Below are 15648 nucleotides of genomic sequence, written 5' to 3'. Positions count from 1 at the left end.
CCCACAGCATTATAAGGAGATGAAATGACTAAAAACTCCAATTTACATGTAAGAGCATAAACATCAAAGACCAGAAGCTTCAATGGGAACTGTCCAGAAGAGCAGTATAGCATGGTCCTAGTGGTAACTGAATTACATGTAATATGACCGAGGATTTACCATCAGGAGAGGGCCCCATCTGAGAGAAAGTACTGACGGCTTATCTGAGACATGACAGTGAGAGCAATGGCTACTGGGAAGTCAAAAATAATACACTTAGAAAGTATGTAAGATCAAAGGCAACAGTTTTAGCAAGGCACAGTTTCTGGGAGAGAAGGAGGTGTCATTTGGAGGGTTGATGATAAAGGGAAAAAAGGAAGTGACCAGAGCATAAATGGCCTACTAAAACAAGACAGAACTACGGCGGGGATTGTTGGGGGGGTAGGTGTTAATTTATTTTTAAAACTACACTTCACTGTGGCAACAAATCAGAGTGCTCTTGAACTAAGAGACTGAGAAGGCCACCCTAACCCCATCACCAAAATAAGACAAAATAAGATAACAATATTGTTGGTACAGTAAAATCCAGCACAAACAACCTGAACAGAAAAAAGAACTCAGCATTCATACCAAATTACTTATAAGAAATAAAAAGTAAAATATTTGGGCAGATGAAAATACACCAAAAACCCTTAGAGAGGAAAGATTAATATCACCATATCCATCGCAAATTTAAAGTAATTAAATAACAAATGCAGACATAAAAGAACACCTCAAATGAGAAACTCAAAATTTTAAAGAGAGTAGACAAATAACAGGAACTTGTAAAACATGAACAAACTGAACTTAAATGAAGACTAAATTACAAAAGATGCCCTACAGGGAACAGATAGAACAGATATGATCTAAAGAGACAGAAATGAAAGAGACAGGAATGCTTTCACATAAATGAAAAAGAAATAGAGGTGAAGACAGTCAAAGAAAAGTCATACATATAGAAGAGAGAGGACAGGTGCGGTAGCTCCCACCTGTAATCCCAGCACTCAGGGAGGCCAAGGCAGGTGGATCACTTGAGGTCAGTAGTTCGAGACCAGTCTGACCAACACGGTGAAACCCTGTCTCTACTAAAAATACAAAAATTGGCCGGGCATGGTGGTGCACGCTTGTAACCCCAGCTACTTGGGAAGCTGAGGCAGGAGAATCGCTTGAACCTGGGAGGTGGAGCTGAGATGGCACTACTCCCCTCTAACCTGGGCAACAGAGCCAGACTCCATCTTGGGGGGGTGGGGGGGAAGAAGAGAGGCAAGTAAGATTCAATAGTCAAAGATTACTGAAGAATGAAATAGAACAGAACTACCAATACTCAAAACTGTAACTCAAGAAAATTTATTGAATGTCTAAGAAAAAAACCAAGTCATACATTAAGAAATAAAATCAGGCTGGCATTAGCAACACAAGCAAGATACAAGCAGGATAATATTTTCAAGGAATATTTCAAGAATCAAAGAAAAGTCATACATATAGAAGAGAGAGGACAGGTGATGGATGTGAATCAAATATTTTACATCCAGCCAAGCTGTCCTTCAAATATCAAGGATATAGGAAACAATTTAAACATGTAAAAATTTAAGAAATTGTTCCACAAGCATTCCTGAGGAATCTACTAGATGATGAGCTTTATCCAACCAAGAAGTGATTGAGAACTTCAAGAAAAGATCTGTAAATCTTTAACAATATTGTAGTACTAAATTTAAAACAAAGGTATTGATGAGGAAGAACAGTATGGAAAATGACATACTCTCACAAAGTAAATATAACTTCAAAAAATCACAGGAAAAGAGACAGAAAAAAAAACTGGAATAAGACCTCACACATAAGAAAATGAAACTAAGTGGCTCTAATTTAAAGCTGATAAACCAAATGGAAGAAACCTAAATTTAAAAAAAAGGGGGGGAGACGAAGAGGAGTTTTAAAGGTATACATAAAAGTATACATAACAAAAATATAAACTCTCTTAAGTAAAAAATAAAAATAAAAAATAAAGCAAATAAAACCATCAAACAGAATACAAGACCCAGAGTAAATATAACATAAACCAAAGATGAGATCAATTCAGTGAAAAAGCTAAGGTTTAAAATAGACTACATCTACAAAAGAGCAAGTACTAATAATACACAAGCTTTACCATTTGCCATGCACTTGTATACGTATCTCACTACCTACTCTGTGAGGTAGTTTAGAGAAGTACTGCTTTTCTCTTTTACTCAGATTTGCCGAGCCTTTGTTGTTGCTGTTGTTGTTGAGGAGACGTAGTCTCACTCTGTCACTCTGGCTGGAGTACAGTGGCATGAACACTGCTCACTGAAGCCTGGACCTGCCAGGCTCAAGCAATCCCCTACCTCAGCCTGCCAAGTAGCTGGGATTACAGGCGCGCACCACCACACCTGGCTAATTTTTGAATTTTTGTACAGATAGGGTTTCACCATGCTGCCCAGGCTGGCCTAGAACTCCTGGGCTCAAGTGATCCTCCCACCTCTGCCTCTCAAAGCACTGAGATTACAGGCGTAAGCCATCATCCCTGGCCTATTTCCTGGGTTTTAAAATGTCACTTAGACTCCCCACAGAAATCTTTAAAATGAATTAGCCTCTATCAAAAGCTTCCCTAGGCTGAGGCGGAGCTTGCAGTGAGTCAAGATCGCGCCACTGCACTCCAGCCTGGGAGACAGAGCGAGACTCCGTCTCAAAAAATAAAATAAAATAAAATAAAATAAAATAAAACTTCCCTAGGCTGGGTGCGGTGGCTCAAGCCTGTATTCCCAGCACTTTGGGAGGCCGAAGCACAAGAAATATTTCAAAGAATCAAAGAAAAGTCATACATATAGAAGAGACAGGACAGGTGATGGATGTGAATCAAATATTTTATATCCAGCCAAGCTGTCCTTCAAATATCAAGGATATAGGAAACAACTTAAACATGTAAAAATTTAAGAAATTGTTCCACAAGCATTTCTGGGGAATCTACTAGATGATTCTATAGTATTGGCTATACTTACGATTTCCTTAAGGGAGTGTCACAAGGTCAAGAGATTGAGACCATCGTGGCCAACATGGGGAAACCCCATTTCTACTAAAAATACAAAAATCTGCTGGGCGTGGTGGCACACACCTGTAATCCCAGCTATTTGGGAGGCTGAGGCACAAGAATTGTTTGAACCTGGAAGGCAGAGATTGAGGTGAGCCAAGATCACGCGACTGCACTCCAGTCTGGCAACAGAGCGAGACTCCATCTCAACTAAAAAGCTTCCCTAAGAAACAAAAAGTTGGAAGATGCTTAAGTCTCCTTGGTTTTCATTTAGTGACAGTGGCAACCTAAGATGGCAAAGAATGTGGCACTATCTCAGGTACTGGACGTAAGACCAGGGCTCTTGGTAAACAGCCATACTTCAGAGTTAAGAATTACTCAAACACAGGATATATGATCTCTACAACTCTAAGTGAAATCATGTACAGTTAAATTCTGTTATAATGCTTGTCTTGAAAACACACATTGGCTCCAACACAATTGATGGGGAGCATTTTGAGCATTTTGAATTTCATGTTTGCTTCTGTGACTTTCATCTGTTAGAAAATCTAGATGAACACAGAAAACAGCACCTAGCCAAAACAAGTCTCATAGGCATACACAGCAGCACCCAGACACACACCTCAACTACCTGAGTTCCCCTTGTATGCTGTGAGCCACAATGAACCACACCCATCCACATGTGATGTTACAACTTTCCATCAGATTTCAGACAACCTGCCTTTCTCCACCTCACAATGATTCACAAACTGTAATCCTTCAGATGTCCACTTCTGCAAGCAAGCACTGTCTTATCCAAAGTAAAGTGCAATATTTACATCATAGTATTATGTATTTGTTAACCATTTAACATATGTAAAACAGTACTACCATTTTAAGTTCTTATCTTTGTTTTTAATCTGTCACTAATAACGTTTTTTAATGTTGTGGCCAACCTCATTTTTCCCATAAGCCCTGTGGTTTTTATTGCATGACTCTGCAAAGCGCAGAGACTTTTAGGAATCTCTATATTCCGATACAGTGGAATTACCTGTATATAAAGCATTTAGAAATATACTGTAGGCCGGGCGCGGTGGCGCAAGCCTGTAATCCCAGCACTTTGGGAGGCCGAGACGGGCGGATCACGAGGTCAGGAGATCGAGACCATCCTGGCTAACACGGTGAAACCCCGTCTCTACTAAAAAATACAAAAAAAAACTAGCCGGGCGAGGTGGCAGCGCCTGTGGTCCCAGTTACTCGGGAGGCTGAGGCAGGAGAATGGCGTGAACCCGGGGGGCGGAGCTTGCAGTGAGCCGAGATCGCGCCACTGCACTCCAACCTGGGCGACAGAGCGAGACTCCGTCTCCAAAAAAAAAAAAAAAAAAAAAAAAAAAGAAATATACTGTAAAAGGCCGGGAAAAAAAAAAGAAATATACTGTAAAAGGCCGGGCGCGGTGGCTCATGCCTGTAATGCCAGCACTTTGGGAGGCCGAGGCGGGCAGATCACCTGAGGCCAGGAGTTAGAGGCCAGCCCATGGAGAAACCCTGTCTCTACTAAAAATACAAAATTAGCCGGGCATGGTGGCACATGCCTGTAATCCCAGCTATTCTGGAGGCTGAGGCAGAAGAATCACTTGAACCAGGGAGGCGGAGGTTGCGGTGAACCAAGATAGCGCCACCATTGCACTCCAGCCTGGACAACAAGAGTGAAACTCCATCTCAAAAAAAAAAAAGAAAGAAATATACTGTAACAATGTCGTCATTAAGTATTGGCTATACCTACAATTTCCTTAAGGGAGTGTCACAAACTTTGTATCAGTTAACAAGTAAAAAGTCTAGCATAAAATCTGGCTCAAAATAGATACTAAATAAATACTGCTTTGCTTAATGTACCCCTTCTTAAAAATTCTGACTTGGTCCTCAAGCATTGATAATTAAAGGTAATCTTGTACTACCCAACTTCTCTCTGAAAAATAGAGTCCCATTTTAAGTGTAAGCCATTTTATTGTGAGAGGAAAAAAAAGTATTTGAATTTGAACAGCAACCATGTGTAAAAGCAGACAACCAACCAAGGCCAGGCTTTTTTTCCCTAGGTCTATTGTTTTTAAAAGCAAACTTTCACTTCTCCTTTTATGTAATCAGATAAAACAACTCTTACAGATGCCACTCAGGAATGTTTACACAATCTCCTCAGTAATAAAATCAAATGGAATCTTTAAAATTAAAAATATTACTGGCTTCAAATAATACTATTTCCCCAAAGTGTTTTAGTAGAAATTTCATATTATTTCAACTGAAGATTTGCTCATATTATACTAACCAAAGAAAATGCAGGCCGGGCGCTGTGGCTCAAGCCTGTAATCCCAGCACTTTGGGAGGCCGAGATGGGCGGATCACGAGGTCAGGAGATCGAGACCATCCTGGCTAACACTGTGAAACCCCATCTCTACTAAGAAATACAAAAAACTAGCCGGGTGAGGTGGCGGGTGCCTGTAGTCCCAGCTACTCCGGAGGCTGAGGCAGGAGAATGGCGTAAACCCGGGAGGCGGAGCTTGCAGTGAGCTGAGATTCGGCCACTGCACTCCAGCCTGGGCGACAGAGCGAGACTCTGCCTCAAAAAAAAAAAAAAAAAAAAAAAAAAAGCAGTAGAGCCCATGAGATAACAAAAACATCAACCTGTCCATCATTTAATTCTTGCACTGCAACTTTTATTTTACTTTTTTTTTTCCCCTAGACAAGGTCTCATTCTGTCACCCAGGCTGGAGTGCATCGGCATGATGATAGCTCATTGCAGTCTCAAACTGCAATGAGCTCAAGCAGTCCTCCACCTCAGCCTCCCAAGTAGCTGGGACTACAGGTCTGCACCACCACCACACCCAGGTAACTTTTTTATTTTTTACAGAGACAGAGCCTTGCTATGTTGCCCAGGCTGGTCTCGAACTCCTGGCTTCAAGAGCTCTTCCATATTGGCCTCCCAAAGCACTGGGATTACAAGCTATTTTACTTCTAAATAACCAGGAAAGGAAAGATTGCTTTAATTAAATTAAAAGTATAAGGGATTATTTTAATGCCACATTAAGTAGTGAACAATACAATTTCCTATCTTACCTAGGAGGAAAAAAACCACATGCAACAAGTTAGACTAGTGTTCTTAAAGTTACAACTTTAATACAAGTTTGTACAGCACGTATCATAAAACAACTTAGATGTTTAAGCCTACAGCTGACATTTCAGGGAAATTTCCAAAAGAATACAACCACAGTATAAAATTCCTTCCATGCCCTAACATTTACACTGATAACTATCACTGAATTTAAGCCTCTTCACTCACCCTTCTTACTATCAGAATTGGCAACTGACATCCTTTTCACAACCATTTTTCACTAAGAATCTTAAGTTTGTCTCCTCCACAGTATATTGCCTGTAAATAGAGAGCAAACTTGTATTTAGATATGAATGCTGATTGCTGGCTGAGCTCACTGTTAAGTGACTTGTTCTCTCTTCCACACCAGCTTCTCAGCATACCAAGAATTAAACTTGATTTTTAAATTTTCTGAAAAACACAAAGCAACTCTACACTACAATTATTTTCCTTCTAATTTTTTTTAAAGAGATGGAGTTTCACTATGGTGCCCAGGCTGGAGTGCAGTAGCAATTCACAGGGGCAATAATCACAAACTATAGCCTTGAAATCCTGGGCTCAACCAAATCTTGCTGCCTCAGACTCCTGAGTAACTGGCATGCACCCCTGTGCCCAGCTCTTCAACATTTTATATTTTAAATTTTATAACAGGTCAATTTCTTAATATCATATATAGCGGTCGTCAACCCTGACTTCGTGTCAGAATCGGTTGTAAAGCTCTATGAAATGACGTTATGACTGAGTCCTACTATCTGAAGATTCTAATACAGCAGCAGGCTCCTCACAACCAACTCATTTAATCCTGATACCATGTATCCTCCAATGCCAAAACCAAAGAAACAATAATAAAATTTTCCTCTTATTATGCTTTTATGATGAAAGAAAGACTATGTAAACAAATACTATCATTCATTCATAAATTAAACTTCAAAGTCTTACCACATAATACAGGCTCTGCCCAATATCCTACAATTACTTCATATAATAATGTACTCTGTAATGCCAAAGCCCAGCTTAACTCCATTTTCCAAATATTTATGCAAGCACACAATCCAAAGATCTTTCTCTCTTGCCCTGTAATCACTGTTTTCACACTCACTTCACATAACAAATATTTATTAAACACCTACTATGGTACATCATTTTAACCAATATGAATAGAGCCATTAGCAGACATCCTTATCTTCAGAAAACCTACATTTTAATTGTGGAAAATATGTGATAAATATACAAGTAAATGTAAGAAGCTGATAAATGAGAATAAAGTAAGAAATAAGAAAATAAGGTGAGAAGGACTGACTGCTAGCCAAGGAAGGCCTCTAAATAACATTTAAAGGACACCTGTTTAGCTGGGCATGGTGGCATGTGCCTGTAGTCCCAGCTGCCCGGAAGGTTAAGGTGGGAGAATTGCTTCAAGCTAGGAGGCGGAGGTTGCAGTGGGCGGAGATCACACTACTGCACTCCAGACCTCCAGCCTGGGCAACAGAGTGAGACCCTGTCTCAAAAAATAATAAAAAAAAAAAAATTAGGCCAGGCACGGTGGCTCACACCTGTAATCCCAGCATTTTGAGAGGCCGAGGCAGGTGGATCACCTGAGGTCTGGAGTTTGAGATCAGCCTGGCCAACATGGTGAAACCCAGTCTGTACTAAAACTACAAAAATTAGCCAAGCCTGGTGGCAAGCACCTGGAATCCCAGCTACTTGGGAAGCTGAGGCAGGAGAATCGCTTGAACTCAGGAGGCGGAGGTTGCAGTAAACTAAAATTGTGCCACTGCATGCCACGCTGGATGACAGAGCGAAACCCTGTCTCAAAAAATAATAAAAATAAAATTTAAAATCAAGAATAAATAAAGGACATGTGAGCAGAAGTCCTAAAACAACTAAGAAAAATGAGTCATGCAGGTATCTGGGGGAGAAAATTCTCAACAGTCCTTTGCACATATATGACCCTTTATATGACCTAGCTTTTCATGTCCAAAAATGCCTTTATGAAGAAAGAAGATATATTGAATCAATGCTGTCAGAACTGCATTGTCAGAAGCAGAAATATTAAAAGATATAAGACTGCACACTAAGGAGAGAGATCCCTTCAGTTGAGGCCAGCTGGACAGTATCTCTCCAGTCCCCTAATCACACAGAGAAACATTCCTGCCTCTCTGGAAACTGTTCCTTAACCAGCACTTCAATAGTTTGGATGGCAATTCTATTGTCATCAAATAACTAGTTTGAGCCCCAATAATGACCCAGGACTTCAACACTTTGACACATCTAAAGAATGGAATATTAAATTCAGTTCCCTTTTAAGCTTTAGTCTGTTTTTTCTGAAAATATAGTGTTGTCTATCTACTACTATTGAAAACTGAACTGTGGTCACTCGGCACAAGCAAGTATTTTTAACCCACTCTCTTGACGCAAAAGAATCATTTTTTAAAACATTTCAGGTTTCTAACACAATACAGAATTTTAAAACTATATGCTGTCAGTTTAAAACAAAAACATATATTTATTTCTTCATTCATACTACATCTCATTCTAGAAAAACAAAAATTAAAAAGTAAGCAAACAGGCCAGGCGCAGTAGCATGTACCATAATCTCAGCTACTTGGGAGGCTGAAGCAGGAGGATCACTTGAGCTCAGGACTAGCCTGGGCAACATAGTGAAATCCTGGTCCCACGCGCATATGCGCACACACGCACGCGCACACACACACACAAATTTAAAAAGCAAGCAAAGAATAAATTTACCACATTATTAAAAGATTTTCACTTCTCACTAGTTTTTGTTTTTTTTTTGAGACGAAGTTTCACTCTCGTTCCCCAGGCTGGAGTGCAATGGCGCGATCTCGGCTCACTGCAACCTCCACATCCTGGGTTCAAGCGATTCTCCTGCCTCAGCCTCCCAAGTAGCTGCGATTACAGGCGCCTGCCACCACGCCTGGCTAATTTTTGTACTTTTAGTAGAGACAGCGTTTCACCATGTTGGCCAGGCTGGTCTTGAACTCCTGACCTCAGGTTATCCACCTGCCTCAGCCTCCCAAAGTGCTGGGATTACAAGCATAAGCTACCACACCCGACCCTCACTAGATTTTTACAGAAAAATTATTTTGTAATTTTTATAATAATTATATACACATTATATATACATATATAAAACAGCAAAACTGCATTTTGTTTTCTGGTATACTTTTAAGGAATAATTTATCCTAGTTTAAACTTATGATTGGCAGCAGGGCATGGTGGCTCATGCCTGTAATCCCAGCACTTGGGAGGCTGAGGTGGGTGGATCACCCGAGGTGAGCAGTTTGAGACCAGCCTGGCCAACGTGGAGAAACCCCGTCTCTACTAAAAATACAAAACTTAGCCGGGCATGGTGGTGGACACCTGTAATCCCAGCTACTGGGGAAGCTGAGGCAGGAGAATCACTTGAACCTGGGAGCCGGAGGTTGCAGTGAGCCGGAGGCTGCAGTGAGCCGAGATCGAACCACTGTACTCCAGCCTGGACAACAAGAGCGAGAGTCCATCTCAAAAAAATAAATAAACTTATGATTAACTACTATGTTCAGAAGGGGATTTCAGAACAGACCAAACTTTGTTTCCATTTTTTGATTTTTTGTTATATTCTAAATATACAAAGTACAAGCAAAAGTATATTAAAACCAATTTCAAAGTTACTGTCCACTCTTAGTTGCAAAACTGGAATTCTGTCACAAAGAAATTTAATCAGTTAACCTTTCATGTGCATATGGACACCTACTTGCTAACAATTCCTAATCTAAATTTCATCAGCAACTAAAGCTAAACTAAGTATCATTAACTAGCAGAAACAGCAACTTTCCCAAAGAAAATAAATCACATAAAATAATTTACCTATTATACAATGGGCTGGGCGCAGTGGCTCAAGACTATAATCCCAGCACTTTGGGAGGCTAAGGCGGGGGGGATCACAAGGTCAGGAGATTGAGACCATCCTGGCTAACATGGTGAAACCCCAACTGTACTAAAAATACAAAAAATTAGCCCAGCGTGGTGGCGGGCGCCTGTAGTCCCAGCTACTTGGGAGGCTGAGGCAGGAGAATGGCATGAGGCAGAGGCGGAGCTTGCAGTGAGCCAAGATCGCGCCATTGCACTCCAGCCTGGGCGACAGAGGGAGCCTCTGTCCCAAAAAAAAAAATAATAATAATTTACCTATTATACAACATATGCAGCCACCTAATAAGTATTACTACTCTTTTGCCTAACGAAGAATTCCCTCACCCTCTCCCATACCCCTCCCCTAAATAGTTAAACACTAGGCAGGTGTGTGATGTTAAGTGCCCTGAAAAGAAAAAAAAGTTTTATTCCAGACTGTAACTCACACTAGCTTAATCTCAGTCTGTTTGTTTAATAAAAATGTCCCCACCTTGAAAAGTTTTGAGAATTAAGAAAGGACTCTAAATAAAGCATGCTGTGTCCAAAATGGTAACCATTCACCACATGTGACTATTTGAATTTAAATTAAGGTTAATTAAAAATTCATTTCCTCAGTTGCACTAGCCATATTTCAAGTGTGCAATAATTACATGTGGCCAGGCCAGGCACGGTAGCTCACACTTGTAATCTCAGCACTTTGGGAGGCCGAGGCAGGAGGACCGCTTGATCCCAGGAGTTCAAGACTAGCCTGGCCAACATGGCGAAACCCCGTCTCTACCAAAAATATGAAAATTAGCCAGGCATGGTGGCATGCCTGTAGTCACAGTTACTTGGGAGACTGAGCTGGGAAGATAGCTTGAACCCAGGAGGTGGAGGCTGCAGTGAGCCATGACCAAACCATTGCACTCCAGCCTGTGTGACAGAGTTAGACCCTGTCTTAACAAGTACAACAAAAAAACAAACCTACACATGGCCAATGGCTGTCGTATTAAAGCAGATAACAAATATTTCCATCATCATAGAAAATTCTACTGTGCAGTGCTATTCTAAAGCACCTAGAGCAGAGCCTGGCAAATGGTAGATTTCTCATTTTACCTGGCAAATAGTGACAAATCACAAACATAATCATAATGCTATTTTAACTTCTCTCACCACTTTTCTAGGAAAGAAAAATTCTGTCCGTTAAAAACCAAACACTGAATGTTCTCACTCATAGGTGGGAATTGAACAATGAGAACACTTGGATACAGGGTGGGGAACATCACACACTGGGGCCTGTCCTGGGATGCGGGGAGCGGGGAGGGATAGCATTAGGAGATATACCTAATTTAAATGACGAGTTAATGGGTGCAGAACACCAATATGGCACATGTATACACATATGTAACAAACATGCACGTTGTGCACACATACCCTAGAACTTAAAGTATAATAAAAAAATTAAAATAAAATTCTATCCTTTAACACTTATAACAATATAAATCATTCAGGCTAAGGTCCAAAACTACATTTATTGATGTACAATATTTTAACTATTCCCAATTTAAATTTTTCTTATAACTGACATTAACATTTGGAGAGCAAAAAAGAGAGAAGGAAGCAGCAGCAACAGCAACCAACCTACTAACACTTGATTGAAAGGCATTAGGGTACGTCCACTTTTTCCAAGTGGTTTAAAATATAAGGCGTGGATTTCGTTCTACCCTGGCAACCTCATTTTTCCTACCCTTAACCTAGATCCTAACAAAGTGGTGTAAAAATCTGGTAACATCCTCAAACTTTTAGATAAACAAATAGCATCAACAGTAGGCAAAGGCCATAATTTTCTAATGACTTAATTTTCCAAATAAGTTAAAACAGTTTGTAAATACAAAAAAACAAACAAACAAAAAAACAGCTTCTGGTAAACACAAGTCTTCCTTAAACTCTTACATACGGCCGGGGGCAGTGGCTCATACTTGTAATCCCAGAACTTTGGGAGGCCGAAATGGGCGGAACACTTGAGGTCACTAGTTCAAGACCAGCCTAGCCAACATGGTGAAACCCCATCTCTACTAAAAATACAAAAAAAAATTAGCCGAGTGTGGTGGCAGACGCCTGTAATCCCAGCTACTTGGGAGGCTGAGGCATGAACCCAGGAGGTAGAGGTTGCAGTGAGCCAAAATCACACCACTGCACTCCAACCTGGGCAACAGAGCAAAACTCTGTCTCAAAAAAACAAACAAATAAAATAAAATAAACTCTTACATAGTATATATCACATTAAATTCACTCTGTCCTTTTTCTAGACAAATTATCAGCAAGAAACACTATGCAAGCATTTTGACTAACTTATGACAATGCTTTAGTCAGAAAACAGTAGAGTAATATTGGAAAAAAAAAAGAAGGGAAAAATATACAAAAAAACCCTGAATTTTAGAGATCAACTAGACTAGATCAAGCCAGGCAAATCCGCTGCAGAAACTCTAAAATTTTTGCAAACTTATGTGTAAACCAGGTTTCCATTAAAAAATTAAGGAAAAAAAAAGTTTATTTTGAAATACAAACTGACTGCATTTCCTACATAAGTTTATCATAACAAGTACAGTACAACTAACAAAGTAGCAGCTCAAAAGTTGAATGCTGCAGGAATGATTTAACAAGTTACCAAGTGGCCAGGAACAGTGGCTCAGGCCTGTAATCCCAGCATTTTGGAAGGCCAAGGCAGGTGGATCACTTGAGGTTGGGAGTTTGAGACGAGCCTGACCAACATGGAGAAACCCCATCTCTACTAAAAATACAAAATTAGCCAGGCGTGGTGGCACATGCCTGTAATCCTAGCCACTCGGGAGGCTGAGGCAGAACTGCTTGAACCCGGGAGGCAGAGGTTTCGGTGAGTCGAGATCATGCCACTGCCCTCCAGCCTAGGCAACAAGAGCGAAACTCCGTCTCAAAAAAAAAAAAAAAGAAGTTACCAACCTAGCAACACTTGATTACATACAGCACACACATCACATTAAAAGTCCAACGTTTCCTTTATCAGGGCAAAAAAAAAAAAAAAAATCTTAAAATCAAAAGCACTAACTTACTATTGAATCTCAAGAAACTGAAGCAATTTCAAAAAATCAATACTATCCTTTTGGTCAGTAATACTTTCTTCATTCCTAACGTATGAGAACAATAAGGACATTTTAGCTCCTTTACTTTTCTTTCATTTAGTGATTTTCACATTTCTCTCACATGTAACTTATTAACAGATCTACAGCACTGTGATTTTAGCAATGAACTTACAGGTTTTTGCCCCACTAACACTACCACAAAAAAATATTTAAGATGTTTAATCAAAAATTGCTATTCTATGGATGGTTAAACACACTGTGGTACATCCATATCATGGAATACTACTCGGCAATAAAAAGGAATAAACTATTAGCTGGATGTAGTAGCCCTGTAGTGATCCCAGCTACTGCAGAGGCTGAAGAGGGAGGAGTGCTTGAGCCCAGTAGTTTGAGGTTACAGTGCCCTACTGATAGAGCCTATAAACAGTCACTACACTCCAGCCTGGGCAACAGAGGAAGACTCTATCTCTAAACCCAAAAAGTTGTATACTGTATGATTATTTTTAGTAAACACACTGGGAATGGCAAAATTATACAAATGCAGGACATGTACTGATTGCTGGAGCCTGCAGCAAGAGGGGATGGGAGTGGGGTGGGACAGATGTTGGATGTGGTTCTAAAAGGGCAACAGAGGGGTACTTTGGACTGAGGGAACTGTTCTGTAGCCTAATTGTAGTGGTGCAATCTATACATGGGATAACTGCACAGAAGTAAATACAGTCAGCTCTCATTATCCTTGGTGTCTGCATCCATAGGTAAAAACTATTTTAAAAAAGCACAATAAAAAATACAAATTTTAAAAATACAGCATAACTATATAACATTAATATTGCATTAGGTATTATAAGTAATCTAGAGATATTTAAAGTGTACAGGTGATATGCATAGGTTATATGCAAATACTACACCACTTTATATAACAGACTCAAACACCTGCAAATTTTGGAATCTCGCAGGATCCTGAAATCAACCCCCGACAGATACCAAAGGATGACTGCACCCGCGTGCGCGAGCACTCACACGCATGTACAAGTAAACTGGGGATATGTGAATAAGATTGGTGGATTGTATCAATGTTTAATAATGAACCATGGTTTTGCAAGGTGTTAGTGTTAGGAAAACTGAGTAAAGTGCACTGTATTATTCCTTAAACTATATGATTATACAGTCTTCTCAAAATTAAAAGTTTTATTTAAAAAGTGCTAACACTCAAGAAAACCTTAATATGAACCAGATAATAGACAATATTAGAGAATGACTGTTAAAGTATACAAGACGATGTCCTTATTCTTAGGAGATGCTTGTTGAAGTATTTAGAGATGAAATTTTTTGTTTTTGAGACAGTCTCGCTCTGTTGCCCAGGCTGGAACTGCAACCTCCACCTCCCAGGTTCAAGCGATTCTTGTGCCTCAGCCTCTCTAGTAGCTGGGACTACAGGTGCACACCACCATGGCTAATTTTCGTATTTTTAGTAGAGACAGGAGTTCACTACGTTGGCCAGCCTGGTTTCGAACTCCTGACCTCCAGTGATCCATCCGCCTGAGCCTCCCAAAATGCTGGTATTACAGGTATGAGCCACTGTGCCCAGCCTAGAGATAAGTTTTATGTCTACAACTTACTTTTATACAAATGTATATAAACATATACATAGTGAGAAAACATATATGGCAAAATATCAAGTGTTAAATTTAAGTAAAGGTTTAGGAGTGTTCCTTGTTCTCTCAACTTTTCTTTTTTTTTTTCAAAATAAAGAACTGTGAAGAAGAGGTTAAAGATAAATTGTTATTATAAACTTATGTTATAGTTCTACCTGCACACCAATTAGTCTTTTTAACGGTTTAAAAGTAACTTTTTTCCTAGAACTATTTTACAGTTCCACCTACACTCTTAGTCTTAAAAGAAAACAAAACAAAATGCCAATAAGAATTTCAGGGTAACAGTTTTCCGACACTGGATGTGACGTTCTAATATTTTTCAACGTGAATTCACTAAATCTGTAAGGCATATGGACACTTTTGTAATATCAAAGTTAGTTCAAATGGATGATTATTTATTTCTAGAAACACTGAATCCCTAGAGTTGTTCTACTTTTCAAACAGGTGAAATAAATTATAACTGCAGGGGAAAAGGTTAACATTTTCACACACACATCCTAAATTTTAAAAGTCTGAAATTTGGCAAACACAGTTAATTCTATCATAAGGAAAAGTTTGCGTGAAAGGGGCAAGCCACATACTAAATGCCAAACAAAAAATGTACTACAATGTGTTAATTATAGTTCCCAGGCTACAGGACGTATTTTAAAATGTAAACAGTCCCAACAAACATCAATGCATTTATAGTTTTAAAAAATGCAAACTGCACACATTTGAAATGTAGGGAATAAGTCTGAGTTAGCGTCAACAAAATCCTTCTCAAAAGTTCTTATATTCTCTTTTCTCTGGTGAGTTTTTGCATGT

At 39.6% G+C, this 15648-nt stretch overlaps 1 protein-coding gene across 3 annotated transcripts in view; it reads right to left on the bottom strand.

The window, feature by feature from the left end:
• The window catches only part of NAA15 (N-alpha-acetyltransferase 15, NatA auxiliary subunit), a 90818-nt gene that overhangs the window by 74006 nt on the left and 1164 nt on the right, over nt 1-15648 (bottom strand). The window lies entirely within an intron of this gene.

The sequence above is a fragment of the Chlorocebus sabaeus genome, chromosome 7 (genome assembly GCF_047675955.1).
Source record: "Chlorocebus sabaeus isolate Y175 chromosome 7, mChlSab1.0.hap1, whole genome shotgun sequence".
In the NCBI taxonomy this organism is placed as follows: domain Eukaryota; kingdom Metazoa; phylum Chordata; class Mammalia; order Primates; family Cercopithecidae; genus Chlorocebus; species Chlorocebus sabaeus.
Note: the sequence above shows the minus strand (reverse complement) of the source record. Positions and strands in the feature narration are given on the sequence as shown.